Source organism: Eumetopias jubatus, unplaced genomic scaffold (assembly GCF_037043125.1).
Source record: "Eumetopias jubatus isolate StellerSeaLion01/CBP00866 unplaced genomic scaffold, mEumJub1_p1.0 scaffold_15, whole genome shotgun sequence".
NCBI lineage: Eukaryota > Metazoa > Chordata > Mammalia > Carnivora > Otariidae > Eumetopias > Eumetopias jubatus.
In genome coordinates, this window is record NW_028274821.1 from 26,114,848 (window position 1) to 26,130,298 (window position 15,451).

Genomic DNA, 15,451 nt, shown 5'->3' on the forward strand with positions numbered 1-15,451 from the left:
TCTCTTCTGCCTCATTTATCCTAGCAGTTAGTGCCCCCATTTTTGATTGCACCTCATCAATAGCCTTTTTGATTTTGACTTGGTTAGATTTTAGTTCTTTTATTCCTCCAGAAAGGGTTTCTCTAATAACTTCCACGCTTTTTTCAAGCCCAGCTAGTATCTTTAAAGTCATGATTCTGAACTCTAGGTCTGACATAGTACTAATGTCCGTATTGGGTAGGTCCCTGGCTGATGGTACCACCTCTTGTTCTTTTTGCTGACGTGATTTTTTTTGTCTTGTCATTTTGTCCAGAGGAGAATATATGAATGAGAGGACAAAATGCTAACAGGTTAACAACGTCCCCAGCAAATATACTCTATACAAATCAGAAAAGACCTGAAACCAGGGGAAAAGAAAGGGAAAGAAAGAAGAAAGAGATAAAAAAAAGAAAAAAGAATAAAAAGATAAAAACAAAAACAGAACAATACAATAAAAGCAGAATATGATCAAATATGATCAGGCTAATGCATAGATCAGTGCCACACACTAGATTTTGGGCGTATTTTGGTCCGTTAGAAAAAAGTGCCTCCTAAAATTTTAACGGAAGAAAGACATATATGTACAAAATAAGGGTCGATACAATGAAGGGATGGAAGATGACTGTAAAGATGAAAATTATAAAAGATTTTATAAAAGGAATTGATAAGATAAGTTGTTTGAAAAAAGAAAGAAGATTAAAAAAAAGGGAGAGAATGTGGTCAGGCAGGAGACTAGAACAAAGCCATACACTAGTGATTTAGGGTATATTTTGATCTGTTAGAAGAAACTGTATCTGAAAATTTTAAAGAGAGAACAACTTATAAATATATGCCAAAAATAAGGGTAACTACTATGAAGGGATAAAATATGACTCTAAAAATGAAAAATAAAAAATGTTTTTTTAAAAAAGGGATTGATAAGATGTTGGTTGAAAAAGGGAAAAAGAAAAATTAAAAAAAAAAACAGTTAAAAAAATTAACTTTGATGAACTAATGAATCATGGTAAAAAAAAAAAGCCCTGAATTCTATGTGCAGTATTCCCCTAGCGCTGGAGTTCTCCCATTCTCCTTGATCGGTAAACTTGGTCTTGGCTTGCTGGCTGTTCGTGCTGATCTTCTGGGGGAGGGGCCTGTCGCCGTGGTTTCCAAATGTCTTTGCCAGAGGCTGAATTGCCCCACCCTTGTCGGTCCGGGCTAAGCAAGCTGCTCGGGTTTGCTCTCAGGAGCTTTTGTTCCCTGCAAGCTCTCAGTACAGCTTTGGAGGACCAGAGCGAAAATGGTGGCCTCCCAATCTCCACCCGGAGGAGCTGAGAACTTGGGGCCCCGCTCCTCAGTGCGCCCCCAGAGAAAAGCAGTCACTCCCATCTTCCTGGTCTCCGGCCGCACTCCGTGCTCACCCACCGAGCGTTTCTATCTCTGGCACCCGACCCCGTGTGGAGTCTCCAAACCCAGCAGATCCCTGCAGTGCATTCCCGTGCCGCTCCTCCCGGGGGAGAAAGGGGAGTCTCCCCAGATCTGCTGCGTGTTGGGTCCCTGCTGGAGAAGCAGTGGCCCGACTGGGCCGCGGATCACAGTTTATGGCAACCCCGAGCTGAGAGCCCGCGCCTCGGCTCCGTCTCTGCAGCCGGCTTCCCCGCTCCGATACCTGGGAGCTCTGCCGCACTCAGGCTCCCCCGGTCTTTCTTTGACCCCAAGGGTCCTGAGACCACACTGTCCCACAAGGGTTCCACCCCCCGCTTAGCCACTGGAGCGACTCCCCTCAGCGGACTTCTAAAAGTTCTGATTTTGTGCTCCGCGGCTCTATCACTTGCCAGAAGCGGCTGACGGAGGCCCCCTCCCCCGCCGTCTATCCTCCCGAATATCGCCTCGGATTCACTTCTCCGCACGTCCTACCTTCCAGTAAGTGGTCGCTTCTCTGTTCAGAGAGTTGTTGCTACTCTCCTTTTCGATCTCCTGTTGAGTTCGTAGGTGTTCAGAATGGTTTGATCCCTATTCAGCTGAATTCCTGAGACAGGACGAAATCCAGGTCTCCTACTCCTCCACCATCTTGCTCCGCCCATCTGGTCATCCATTTTTAATCCCTTCTTCTTCAACAACACTACACTTGCTGTGAGAGTATTGAGTAACATCCATATAACATAATTGAATTCTTCAGGGGATAAAATCCATTTCAAAAGATAGTCACGGCAAGTCATGGCAGTGATAATTATCCATCTCAAGTCAGAATTTCTTTTCCTGTTCATAAGTAAGTTTGTCTTTTTAAGAACAGCCTTGACACTTAAAGAGGTAAATTTTTCTGTCATTTCTTTCTTTAACACATTCAATGAGTTTCTGTAAGCAATGGAGTCTTCAGTAATGTTATTTGCTTTTTTTTCCATTTGCATAATCCTATTGCTAAAGATATTGAAAACTGTAAGAAAAAATAAGTAGACTTCATTCAATAGATTACTTAAAAAGTCAACAAGAATTTGGAGGACCTTTCCTTCAGAATTAAAATATGATTTCAGTGCTTCAAATAGAACTGAAGATTTGTTAAAGAGCCAATGGGTTTTTTGAACGTGAGAGTATTTGAAGACTACTAAATGCCAACCAAATCACAAAAATCCTTTAACTGCTCAGTTCAAACAATATAAATGCCTGAAAATCAAGAAAAATTTCCTGACAATTACTTTGATGTCAATAGAAAAGACATCAGATGCTGTTTGAATAGCATTTTGCAAAATACGGACAGGACAGCTAAATCTTCCATAGAATTGTCTGTGCTTTGCTTCAACCCTGAATAAATACTACCTGCACTTTTATGCAAATATTTACTAAAATTTGTGTTTGTTTTATCTCCCCTAAAAGCAATAATTTTTTTCATAATGTCCAACTCAACCATGGAGTCTCTGCCAAAATTCACTATTATTTTTGAACTTTTATCTGGGAGAAATTTTATTCACAGTAGCCTATAAGCAAGTCTTTTTGTGAGAAAAATATACATATTGCACAAGCAAAGGGAAACTTTTTTCTGCACTGTGATTACTTCTACCCATGGCTATGCCTTAAAAAGATCTCTGATCATCTCTGTAATTATAAACGGAGCTAGTACATTTTTTATTATTACAGTAGATTTCATCTTGGCACTTGAAAATGTGCTTGCAGTTTCGGAATCTGAAAATACTTCTGGTAGCAGTCCATTCAAACACTCTTTTGAGCTGAAGACTAATGATAATATACAGAGTGGAAGGAACTGCTGCGAGAACCATCTTTCACTTGCCTCCCTATCTTCCCAGGAAGCTGTCATGAGACAGCTCCTCATTGCCTCCTGGATTCCAACAAGGTATGAGGCTTTCTTTAGCACTCCCACTTCGGGTACAGCTGCAGGCTATAAAACTGCTTAGCTACAGCAGGGCACAGGCTCGGCAGTACCAAGAATGCTTTATCATTCATGTAATCATCCAGCCCCTTTTGCTCCGGTGTCATCCGGTGGAACAAAGGACACAGAAAACCAGCACATTTGCTACTCTGGCTCTTGCTATGTGAGTAATAAGCAGTTTGAATAGAATAAGGGATCATGGTTTCTTTACCAGCCAAATCCCTCAGCCTTGCTTGATGTGATCCCCATGCTGAGTCTCCTTCCAGCACACAGCACACATTTGATTCCCAGAAAACAATGGGGCATGTCTTCAGACAAACCTAGAGTGGGGGCTGATTCCAATGCAGCAAGTGGCAACCCCCCTTTTCTCTACCATCAAAGCAGTTAGCCAAAAGTATTGGTCAGCAAGGACCACAATGATGTTGCAAAATGAGCTACCCCAGATCTTGGTGGGTTAAAAGAACAGTAGTTTGTACTTGTACCTATAGATTGGTTGGGCCAGAAGATCTGTTCCACCTGTCTTTCATTCTCCTTGGGCCAGGGGCCTAGCCGGGCATAGTGCTCTCATGTCAAAGGCAGAGGCCCTAGGAGAACATGGCCAACCACGCAAGGGTATGCCAAGCCCCTGCTTGAATCACATCTGTTAACATCCCATTACAAATCAAGCCACATGGTAGGGCGCCTGGGTGGCTCAGTTGGTTAAGCGACTGCCTTCGGCTCAGGTCATGATCCTGGAGTCCTGGGATCGAGTCCCGCATCGGGCTCCCTGCTCAGCAGGGAGTCTGCTTCTCCCTCTGACCCTCTTCCTTCTCGTGCTTTCTATCTCTCATTCTCTCTCTCAAATAAATAAATAAAATCTTAAAAAAAAAAAAAAAAACAAATCAAGCCACATGGTAGAGTGATTAAGTCACAGGGCAGGTGAGGTATATTCCACCCATGGAGATGAAGATGGAAGGACTACTTTTTACTAATAAGCTAAAATTCCACATTGAAGAACCCCTGTGTGCTCTGAGTTCAGGGGACAGAAGACAAGATCTCAGAGTGGTTCTGGTACAGACTCTCTCTAAAGAGGAAGTGTCCCTTGCCCCTTCTCTTAGGGAAGGGATGGTGGCTAGGGCTCAGCACAACTCCCTTCAAAGAAACCTTGTCACAAATCTTCCCTTTCTCTCCTCCTATCTAGACCCTTTTATAGTCCAGATGAAGTTAGGGGAGTAATTGAGTTTCGATTCTCTTCTTTGAAATCCTACAGGGTAATATGCTGCAACTCACTTTAAGATCTGATATTTAGCATGTAAGGGTCTCTACCAAAGCTTCCATTTTAACATCCCCTTACATAACCAAACCTGGCAATGTACACAGCAATGACCAATTTGGAAGCTTGTAAAAAGACATTTTAATTTCAATGAAATGGAGAATCTGCCCTCTCTCTTCATGATCAATCTCCTTGGTTAGGTTTTTGGGAAAACAGGAAACTGCATACTCAGGAATCCTAGAACCAAGTTCTAGAGGGAATGAATTTCTGGTGACATAGCGCCCCCACCCCCTTAGTCACATTTCTGGGTTTTCCACCGGTAAGAGCTCATATCTTCTCTCTCTCTTCAGGCACCAACTGCCCAGAAATTAACATTCATCGTGTGGCAAGTATACAGTACAGCTGGAAGACGGTTTACTTAGCAGGTACCCCCCACTTCTCGAAAGTTCATGTTAACGCCATTTCACTTTTATAAAAGACCTATATTAGTACCTGCTTTTGCTAACTGAAAGAAATCCCAAGAGGATGTTTACTTCTGTGGGAAAAGGTGGAAAGCAAAAATAGCATGTAGCTTTGGCTTTGCCATGAGCCCATAGAGAGACCGAGCACACCCCAAGCAGTGGGGGAGAGCAGCCCTGCCCTCTCCTTCCCGGGAACCACACTCAACATCTCCGCATCAATCTACCAGAGCTTTGAACGCATCTGTGAGCATCTGGGCTTTATCTTGCTTTATCTTGTGCATCCGTTAGCAAGATGTGTCCTAGGGTATGAGAACAGCCTAGGAGAGGTTATCTGGGGGGTTTAGGAGCGCTCAAAAAAAAAATTCTAGATACATTAATGGTAATTGCTTCTTCATTCTACGCCGTTTCGGCTTATGAAAGGGTTCATAGGGACACTCTATTTTCAGATAACATGAGAAATCTGTACTTTCAACTCCAAAAAATTGTCTTCTTTTATTTACTCATTTTATTGATTTTAAAAGAAACACAGACTGCCACATGCAGCACCTCATCTGAATGTGTCTGAAGTCTCCGAAGCTTGACTACCTTACAGTCTCCTACAAATGGACCTTGAGAGCTTATTTGGAGGTTCTAGCAGAGGAGCACAGATACTCCTATACACTTGACCGAAGACAGATCCTCCTCTATCCAGGAAGGTCGTCCTCCTTGACTGACAGTGCGGTGAGGGAGGAAGGCCACAGCTGCCTAGCCAGCTAGATCAGCCAAATCAACCCTGGCGATCAAGGGGGTGACAGATGTCGCAGCCAGATCGCCCTCACATCCTCAAAGTTTTCTTCTAAATGCTCTTGTGCATGTATTAGAACAAAACTTACCCCCTCCCTCTTCTGTTGCTCTTTCTCACATTGAGTAAAGGAGCGTGGAGCATTGACCTGAAGAGACACTGACAAGGGCAGGCGTGAGAAGGAAAGAAGGGGTAGAAGTATTTTCAGCAGAAGAAATATCAGTGTCTTCATCCACCAAACTACAGAACATTAAGTAGTTCTAGTGTAAATAAGCCACACACTATAAAGATTGGGATGTGGTTTGAGCACATCCTTCTAGTGCAGATTGGTACATTTTGACTGGTGTCAAATTTGTATTAACTCATTAATTATGGCCCCGCTAAGATGATAAATTTGACTAAAAGAATATTTTGAGGGACACCTGAGTGGCTCAGTTGGTTAAGCATCTGCCTTCGGCTCAGGTCATGATCCCAGGGTCCTGGGATCGAGTCCCACATCAGGCTCCTGGCTCAGCGGGGAGCCTGCTTCTCCCTCAGCCCGCCACTCCTCCTGCTTGGGTTCTCTCTCTCTCTCTCTCTGACAAATAAATAAATAAAATCTTTAAAAAAAAGAGTATTTTGAGGAACTGGATATTTACAGGCATTTAAGAAAGAATAATTATTAGAATGATACTGCTAAATATATGCCTTAAAGGGGTTATCTTTTCTACTGGACAAGAATTTGCATCTCTGCTGGACAAACCTACAAGTTAACATGTAACTTCACAGAGTCTGAGTCTTTAATTAATAATAGAAGAGGAAAACCATAAAAGCTGCATTCCCACAGACACTTAACTAGTCTTTGGGTGGGCTTGCTAAACCATACCCCAGTATGTCTTTAAAGGCCATTTGTACTTTCTTGTACAAGTTCTGGATCATTTTTCTTAGCAAGCATACCTGGGCATGTGTGCTCACTTGTGGATGAGTCTTGGAGAAACTATTTGCATAGGGACTGAGGAGCCTCTTTGGAAATTATTTATGCTGTCCCTGCTGAGGAGCTGAGATAGATCTGGGCAGGTCTGGTGGTGGTTTATCAAGAGCAGGGAAGTGAGAGCAATTGGCCCTGGGTGCTGGCAATAAGAGGGTGCATTCTCTGTAGAGGGTTTAACAACAACAGTAAAACCAACTAAAAGTTACTCTGCCTAATCACATTATGCCAGCAATTCTAAACAATGGGAGCGATAGAGCATTCATTCCCACGGAGGCAGGGGCGCACCAAGGAAGAAAGAGCAGCCTGCCCACAGCTCTTCTTTCTTCCTTGGTGCGCCCCTGCTGTCCAGGAATCCCACGGAAAGCTATCACAGAAGTATATTGGCTAGAGGAAAAAGGATATATCTTAAGAGAAGATATGTTAGATTAACTTAGAAACAAAGCTTTTACCTCATAATAACCTGATCAGGCAAGGGATTCTGGGTACACAATGGTTATCGGTTGAATTGTGTCTCCCCAAAATTCATATGTTGAAGTCCTAACCCTCAGCACCTCAGAGTGTGATCTTTGGAAACAGGGTTGTTACAGATACAATTAGTTAAGTTCAGATGAGGTTATTAGGGTAGACCTAATCCATTTTAAAGGGGAAATTTGTGAACGGAGTCACATGCGCAAAGGAAAAATGCCCCATGAAGAAGAAGGCAGAAATTGGGGATGATGCTTCTGAAGCCAAGAAATGCCAAAGATGTTTTCTGGGAAAACACCAGAACCTCGGAGAGAGGCATGGAACAGATTTTCCCTGACAGCCCCCAGCAGAAACAAACCCTGCAGGAGCTTGACCTAGAACTTCTGGCCTCTAGGCCTATGAGACAATAAATTTCTGTCATTTAAGCCACCCAGTCTGTGGTACCTTGTCATGGCAGCCCTGGCAAACAAGCTCAGCAGCTTCTAGTTCTATCGAAGCCCTTCCCACATCCATCATGTTTGCCTGGTTACAGTATGCAGGAGATATCTGCTAAAATCACAACATCTAGGCACAAAAACCAAGGTAAATTTCACTTAATATAAAACCCTTAATATCTCATGAATCCATTTCAGACAGCAAGTCATTGGATCCTTAGATCATCCTTATGTGGTAAGTTGGCCAAATACTATTCCTGTTTTTTAGAGGAGAAAACTGAATTTTGAAAAAATTAAGCAAATTGCTCAAGAACACAGAGCTCATTGAGAAGGAGAAGCAGAATTTGAACCCAGACCATCTGATCCTAGAGCCAAATTTCCGTTCACTCCTTGGCTCTTGGGAAATGCCTCACGTTCCCGTCACCTCTCTGCATGATGACTGAGTCATCTTCTGGGTCTCCTGGGTCTGGAATAGAATTATAAGATCGTATATATTCTTTCCCTTATCTAATCAGAAAGTGAATGTATTTGAAATTGAGTCATGCAGTATACATGCCCCCCCTCACCTACGGGGCCAGCGTAGGAAGCTCTAAGAGGAAGACACAGTTGCAAACACCAGGTGAGTACATAGGTACTTGTGCTTACTCACAAAACTATTGGGCTAAAGCAATTTAAGAGAGATTGCCTCCACCGAAGCATAGACTAGCCTTCCTAAACATAGGCCATCCATCACATAGCTCCTCCTGTTCAATTATTTCTCATTGATCAGGATCTATCCTAAGGGATGTCAAAGAAGGGATATATTGATGTAAATTGTACTAAATGAAGAAATCTTTCTGGGGAAAGTTGAGAGTTTGGGCTGGGAGTTGAAGATTAACTTTAAACATGGAGTTTATGGGCACCTGGGTGGCTCTGTCAGTTAAGCATCTGCCTTTGGCTCAGGTCATGATCTCAGGGTCCTGGGATCGAGTCTTGCATCGGGCTCCCTCTTCAGTGGGGAGTCTGCTTCTCCCTCTCCCTTTGCCCCTCCCCCCTGCTCCTGCACTCTCCCTCTCTCTCAAATAAATAAAATCTTTAAAAAATGGAGTTTAAAACATGGATTTAATAATTTAGAGTTAGGGTAATTTGGGTGGGAAGAAACAAATGGACAAAGGCAGGTAGATAGTCTGCAAGCTGTCATTAGGGTGTAACATCATACACTGCTATCCTCATAACTCACAGAATTTTATTTGATCATTTATCCTTCAAGTGTTTGTTGTGTACCCTTCAGGTGCTAGACACTGTCCTATATTTGAGGCCTCAGCAGTGAACACAGCAAAATCTCTGCACTCCTGGGTCTTACATTGGGATTAGGAAGACAGATAGATAATACATCAAGAAGTAAGTATGCCTACATAGCAGATAGTAAGAAGGGTTATGAAGGAAAATAAAGCTGGGTAAGGGGAAGACCTCTGTGAACAAGTTACATTTGCATAGTAATCTGAGCAAAGTGAATCATGGAGACATGTTAATATCTGAGAGAAGATCTTTTGAGACAGAGAAAACAGGAAGTGCAAAGGCCCTAAGGTAGAAGCCTAGCTGACACAGGAAGGAGGCCAGGATGGAAATGCCCAACACATAATTCTTGATTGAATAATCATCCAAGTGTATGGGACTCAGACAGGACTAACGTGTTTTGAGTACAAGATTTATAATGTGGAATAAAGGAGGAAAGATTATCCATAGCATACATTGGCTTTAAGCTTTTATATTGACCTAATTTTCAACTTAGTATGTCTTTTGGGAAATCATCATGCCTTGGAAAAAACCCCAAAACACAAAAGCATTTATTTACTGAGCTCCATCCCGGTGTCTGACCCTACACTAAATGCTTTAGAAACATAACCTCATTAAACCCTTATAACAACACTTAGATATAGGTTTTGTTATCCCCGTTTTGTAGGTGAAGGAACTGAGGGTACAAAAGTTTAGAAAACTGGAAAGGGAAAACTGGAACGAGAAAAGAAGGCTCTTAAACCCAAAACTTACCCTTATAGGTCAAGTTTTATCCAAAAGAATTGAAAGATATACAGCTTTTTATATTATTCCCAAGTTCCATAATATGGGAGATGGAGTGTATTACTTCTTAGATTCATACAGAATATACTCCTTTGATGAATATGTTTTCTCTCACTCCCCCTGCTTCTTATGTTTTGATTCTACATCCTCCGAGTTTTTTATTTACATATTTATCAAGCTTGTATTAACTAGTTATTGTGGGCTAGACATGCTGCTGGGCCACAAATAAAAATGATGTGGCCCTACCTTTGATAAAACTCAATCCCTGCCTACAGACACAGGGGCAATATTGTGGGTTTTGGGAACATCTCCAAGGACTCTACCAGCAAGAAAAAGATGATACTCTAAAAGAAGTTCAAGGAGAGATAAAGGCCCTAGTTAGGGCCTTCTCTATCATTTAGGTGTAGGCAGGGTGTAAGGAAACGGCAAGGGATAGTGTGGGGCCCTGGGGCACTAAGGAAGAATAATCTTCTTACAGCAAGTTAAGCATTCCTCAATTCTTCTGGGATATTCAAATTGGGTTTGAATTAAGCTTTTCTATTTTGAATATGTCCACTGCCAAAGCTAGTGTGTGAATATCCCTAAGATTCTATTTTTGGTAAATGAAAATGCCCTTGGATATGTGTTCTATTTTCTCCTTTTCTATCAATATCAAAAAACCTCTTGTTACCAGTTACCTTCTTCAATAATTTCAGTGACCTTTACTGGAAAATCCTCCAATAACTTTTACTGCTGTTTGCAACTTTCCCAAAGACTACCTTTAGGCCAACCGATTCTCTTCCTAATGCAATTAAACCATCTAATGCTTAATGAACATCTTTTCCTCCATTTTATCACTAGGACCTGTGTGAATCTTCAACTCAATTCGACTTCAGTGAATCTCTATTTCAGAGACATAGGAAAAGTATTGCTTGGCTCAGAGGTGTATTTGTTATCTATTGCTGCATAACAAATTACCCTCAAAACTTAGAGGCTTTTAACAATTATCCCCTCAGAGATTCTATGTGTCAGGAAATTCAAAAAAAAGGTTTAGTTAAGTTGTTCTGGCTCTGAGTCTCTCATGACTTTACAGTCAAGATACCATATCAGCTGGGGCTGCAATAATCTGAAGGCTTGACTGGAGCTGGGGGATCTGTATCCAAGATGACTCACTCACATGGCTGTTGACAGGAAGGTTCAGTTCTCTGCCGTGTGGCCTCTCCATGGGCTGCTGATGCATTCTTATGCCATCATGCTTTCTTCCTCCAGGGTGAGAGACTCGAGAGACCCAGGCTGAGGTTGCCTTGCCTTTTACAAAGTTAATATACCATTATGTCCAATATATGCTATTCACTGGAAGTGAGTCACTATGTCCCCACTCTCAAGGGCAGGAGAATTAAATTCCACTTCTTGCAGGAAGGAGTATCATAGAATTTGTGGACATAGTTTAAAGCCATCACCAGCAGTATATGGATTCACTATTCACACATTCATTAAATCAAAAGATTTACTGTCTCATAAGTAAGTTCATTATATTTTTTTAATCTCTGAATTCTAATTAATTGTATTGGCCTCATGCCAATCACCTCACCACCGCCCATGGTGATCTTTGGTCATTATTCGAGGAATATCATTCATAATGAGAAGGCCCATAAAAGTAAAGTATAAAAATAGAACCATATTAAGGGGGGGCTATATTTATCAATGATAAAGTTGAATATTATTATCAACAAAGGATTTTACCAAGTGCTCTGCCAAATAAGAGTATAAATGCGGGGGGCGCCTGGGTGGCTCAGTTGGTTAAGCGACTGCCTTCGGCTCAGGTCATGATCCTGGAGTCCTGGGATCAAGTCCCACATCGGGCTCCCTGCTCAGCAGGGAGTCTGCTTCTCCCTCTGACCCTCTTCCCTCTTGTGCTCTCTATCTCTCATTCTCTCTCTCTCAAATAAATAAATAAAATCTTAAAAAAAAAAGAGTATAAATGCTGGTTTCTTTACAATCAAGCCTAGCCTTTTGGACAGTTGACTGAATTTGTCATTCTCTCTAAGCTAAGTTTAATAAAAGATTTATCAGCAAATGTGTGAAATAACACAAAAAAGTTGCAATAAACTTTAGGATATCCAGAAAGTCATGCCACATATTTGCAGAATTTTAGAAAATGGCCCTTTGCAAAAATAAAAGATAAGTTGGGAATGAAAGAGAAACACTCATGTTTTGTTGACTCATGTTGACTCATGTTGACCAATGACCGGCTAGGATGGAGTGTGACAGTTATGCTCCTATGTTCCATTTTGCATTTACCATAAGCTGTGATGATTGTCTCACTTTCAACCAACACTACCACCCCTAGCATTGCAGCAGTTAAGTAGAACAGTGATGTGCCTATGTTGGCATAGAATGTAATGAGGTGTAGCTAGGGAAACAATGCACTGGTGAAATGAGACCAAGGGCTGATTTTAGTATGTTTTTCATTGGCACAGTGGAAAGAATATCTCTGATTCACCCTTCCATCTGTAAAATCATAACTAAAATAGTTCTTATATTTGGTTTTCCAGGGAGTAAGGACAACACTTATAGAAACATGATCCATGATTATAAAGATTTTACAGACTGTCCCATGGAACTTAAATGCAGAAAGGAAAATTTAAAAATGTAAGTCTCTATGATATCTAACAGATGTCTTTAATCAATGACCGCCTTTCTTAATCCATGTAGCCATTGTTTAGACATAAAATACCAATTCTGTGCTTGCAGTCACAGAATAGAGAGTACCTAACATTGCTGATCAGTGGGACCCTACCCAACTCCAACTTACAAACTGAAACCACTAAGGGAAAGAGCAGGTAACTGATAAAAGAGGATATTAGAATGGGACTATTCCTGCATTAACTTCAACTAAAATGTCTCTAAGATAAAATCAGTTAATCAAAATAAGTGTGAGACAAATACTCAAATACATAATTTTCAAAGAAATGATGGAGAACTAGTTCCATACTCTTGACCCTTCAGCAATGCCAAGGCCAGAAAAGTTGGACATAATGTGAAGAGAATGGAGATGTTTCCTTAAAAAGAGCTGTTGGTATTCTGAGTCTCTAATTCTCCAATGGAGTGAGGGAAGTGTATTACTTTTACCTAAAACTTTTCACGGGGCCACTTTGAGAGCTTCAGAAAACTACCTTTTCTCAAGAGTTGCAAATACAGAGGTAATTTCACTTTAAATGAGCTCCATAATTTTGATTGATGTCTTCTAGACATTCTGATTATTCAAAGAGACCATCTCCATGCTGTAAAGTTATAGTAAGGATGTCTATTACATAAGAATGACTAGAAAAATCCAGGGACCTGAAATGTTTTCATCCAGAGGCCTTATAAAAGATTCCTCACACAATATACTTTAAAGGTGAGGTGGAGGTGCGCCTGGGTGGCTTAAGCTTTTGACTTCAGCTTGGGTTATGATCTCAGCGTCCTGGCATCAGGCTCCATGCTTGGTGGGGAGTCTGCTTCTCTCTCCCCCTCCCTCTGCTTGTGATCTCTCTCTCTCTCTCTCAATCTCTCTCTGTCTCTCCCTCTCTTGCTGAAATAAATAAAATCTTTAAAAATAAAATAAGTAAAATAAAGGTGAGGCAGAAGAAAAAGAGTCAAATGTGTTTGATTACATGCTTTTTTAGCATGTCAGTTATATATACAATGAGACCAGTGACTTTCCCATGTAAAAGTGGACCATCTCCACCCCACAAGAAATGCAAATTCTCACAATGTCAATTCGGAGTGAAGAACACCAAAAGACCAAACTCCTAGAACTGGATATGTCAGTTTTGATGTCTGTAGTTGAGGCTACTTGAGTTGGGCAAAATAACCCATGAATAGATGGTCATGGAAGTAGAATGATTCTGGGGTTTAAAACATTTCTACCAACTCACTGATGTCTTCCATTTTGTAATTAGACACTTACTTCTTCCATTTATGCGTTTATTTCCTTTTAAATGTGAACTACTACTCTGGGTACTTCCCCCATCATGCTTTCTTATCTTTTATCTCAGCTGATTATGATAATGGACACATTTAAGTCCCATCTGCCCTACATAACTCAATGTAAATGAGTTTATGAGATCCATTATTGAAAGATTTTTGAAGGGAGAATGAAAATGAGGATACCAGGCTGAGAAAAAAAGGAAAGGAGATAAGAGATCCCTTAAGGGAAAAGAAAAAAAAAGAAGACCAATAGACTTAAACAAACTTTATTTGCTGAACAATATTGTCTGGACCTAAGAATGGGATCCAGTACTTAATACCACTGTGTCTCTTTCTTCCTGAGGAGTACTATGACCTCTATGGATCACCAGACAATCACTCAAATGAGCACCATTTAATAAGACCAAGGACACTGATACCATTAATGCCATTCACAATATCTGATGTCAATAAACTCTAAACTCTTTCCCAATAGAGTATTTTGTGGAAGGACTTGCTGGGTAGATAGAAGAGTCTCTGAGAGGTTTGAAAGGAAAATAATTGAAAGATGACAATGTAAATTGAAGGATCAAGATCTCCAGCTCCAAAATGATAGTAAACATTATAACACAAGGTATTGTCTCCCTTCATGGGTCTAAAGCTGGCAAAGATCTCCCAGTATTTGGCCACCAAACCCAAGTCCCTCTTCCTTTTGACACTTTCCCCAATCTATGGTAAGCTATCAAAGTGGCTAAGTGGCCCTAGAAGAATCCCCTAAGAGGCAAGTGGTGATGTTGGTACTCAAGCCAGAGATGAGAAAGATTCACCTTCTCATTGGGTAAGTGCATTTCCTTATCTACTACCTCTCAGGACAATAAAGTCCATCCAAAACATAGTTTGAGATGCCTATATTGGACACTGAAAAATTAACATTCTTCCATTGTTATTTCCTGGAAATCAGAGTTATTAGTCAATGAAAATGAATGAATACAGAATGCCTGGAAGTAGAAAAAATCACCCATGTTGTCTACAGTTGTGTTCTCTTTCTTTTCTTTGCCATCCCTTTGGCAATAACCTCAATCTCTAACTTAGCAGTTGCTATGGCAACAGTGAAAGGCACATGTTGTCTCACTGAAGGATGTTGTCCATTGATGAGGACCCCAGAACCGTTTCAGCTGTTTTGGCCCAAGATTCTGGTATTGCTCCCCAAGCATAAGAACTGGGCCAATTTGGCATAGAGATGAACCAAGTTCTAAAAGGCATACATATTTGAAACTGGTGGGGGATATCCTGAGTGTATTATTGGTTTCATTAACGTTATAACACAATATTTATTTTATTTTAGTGCTCGAGGTTGAGGGTGTATCCCACATTTCCATATAAATTATGTCTCAGATACCAGCTGGATATGTTTGTGATGTAGGTGATGACAGTTCTTCATCCACAATCATTCACCTCAATTTGCACTTGGCATCTGTTACACATTTGGTCTACTCTTTTTATGATTGCTATTATTGCTCCATGTTGAGAAGAGTGCGTAGACAGAATACTGACTTGCCTGCAATAATCGCTGAGACGTATAGCTTCATACTAAGAGAGAAAATGATTTAGCACAAAACTCAGAGGGGTGGAGAAGAGTTTAGGAGTTCATTGAACAAAGATGTGAAGCAAAGCCATCCTTAAGCTGTCTTAGAGAGAAAGGAGTAATTTTATCTAGAATGACT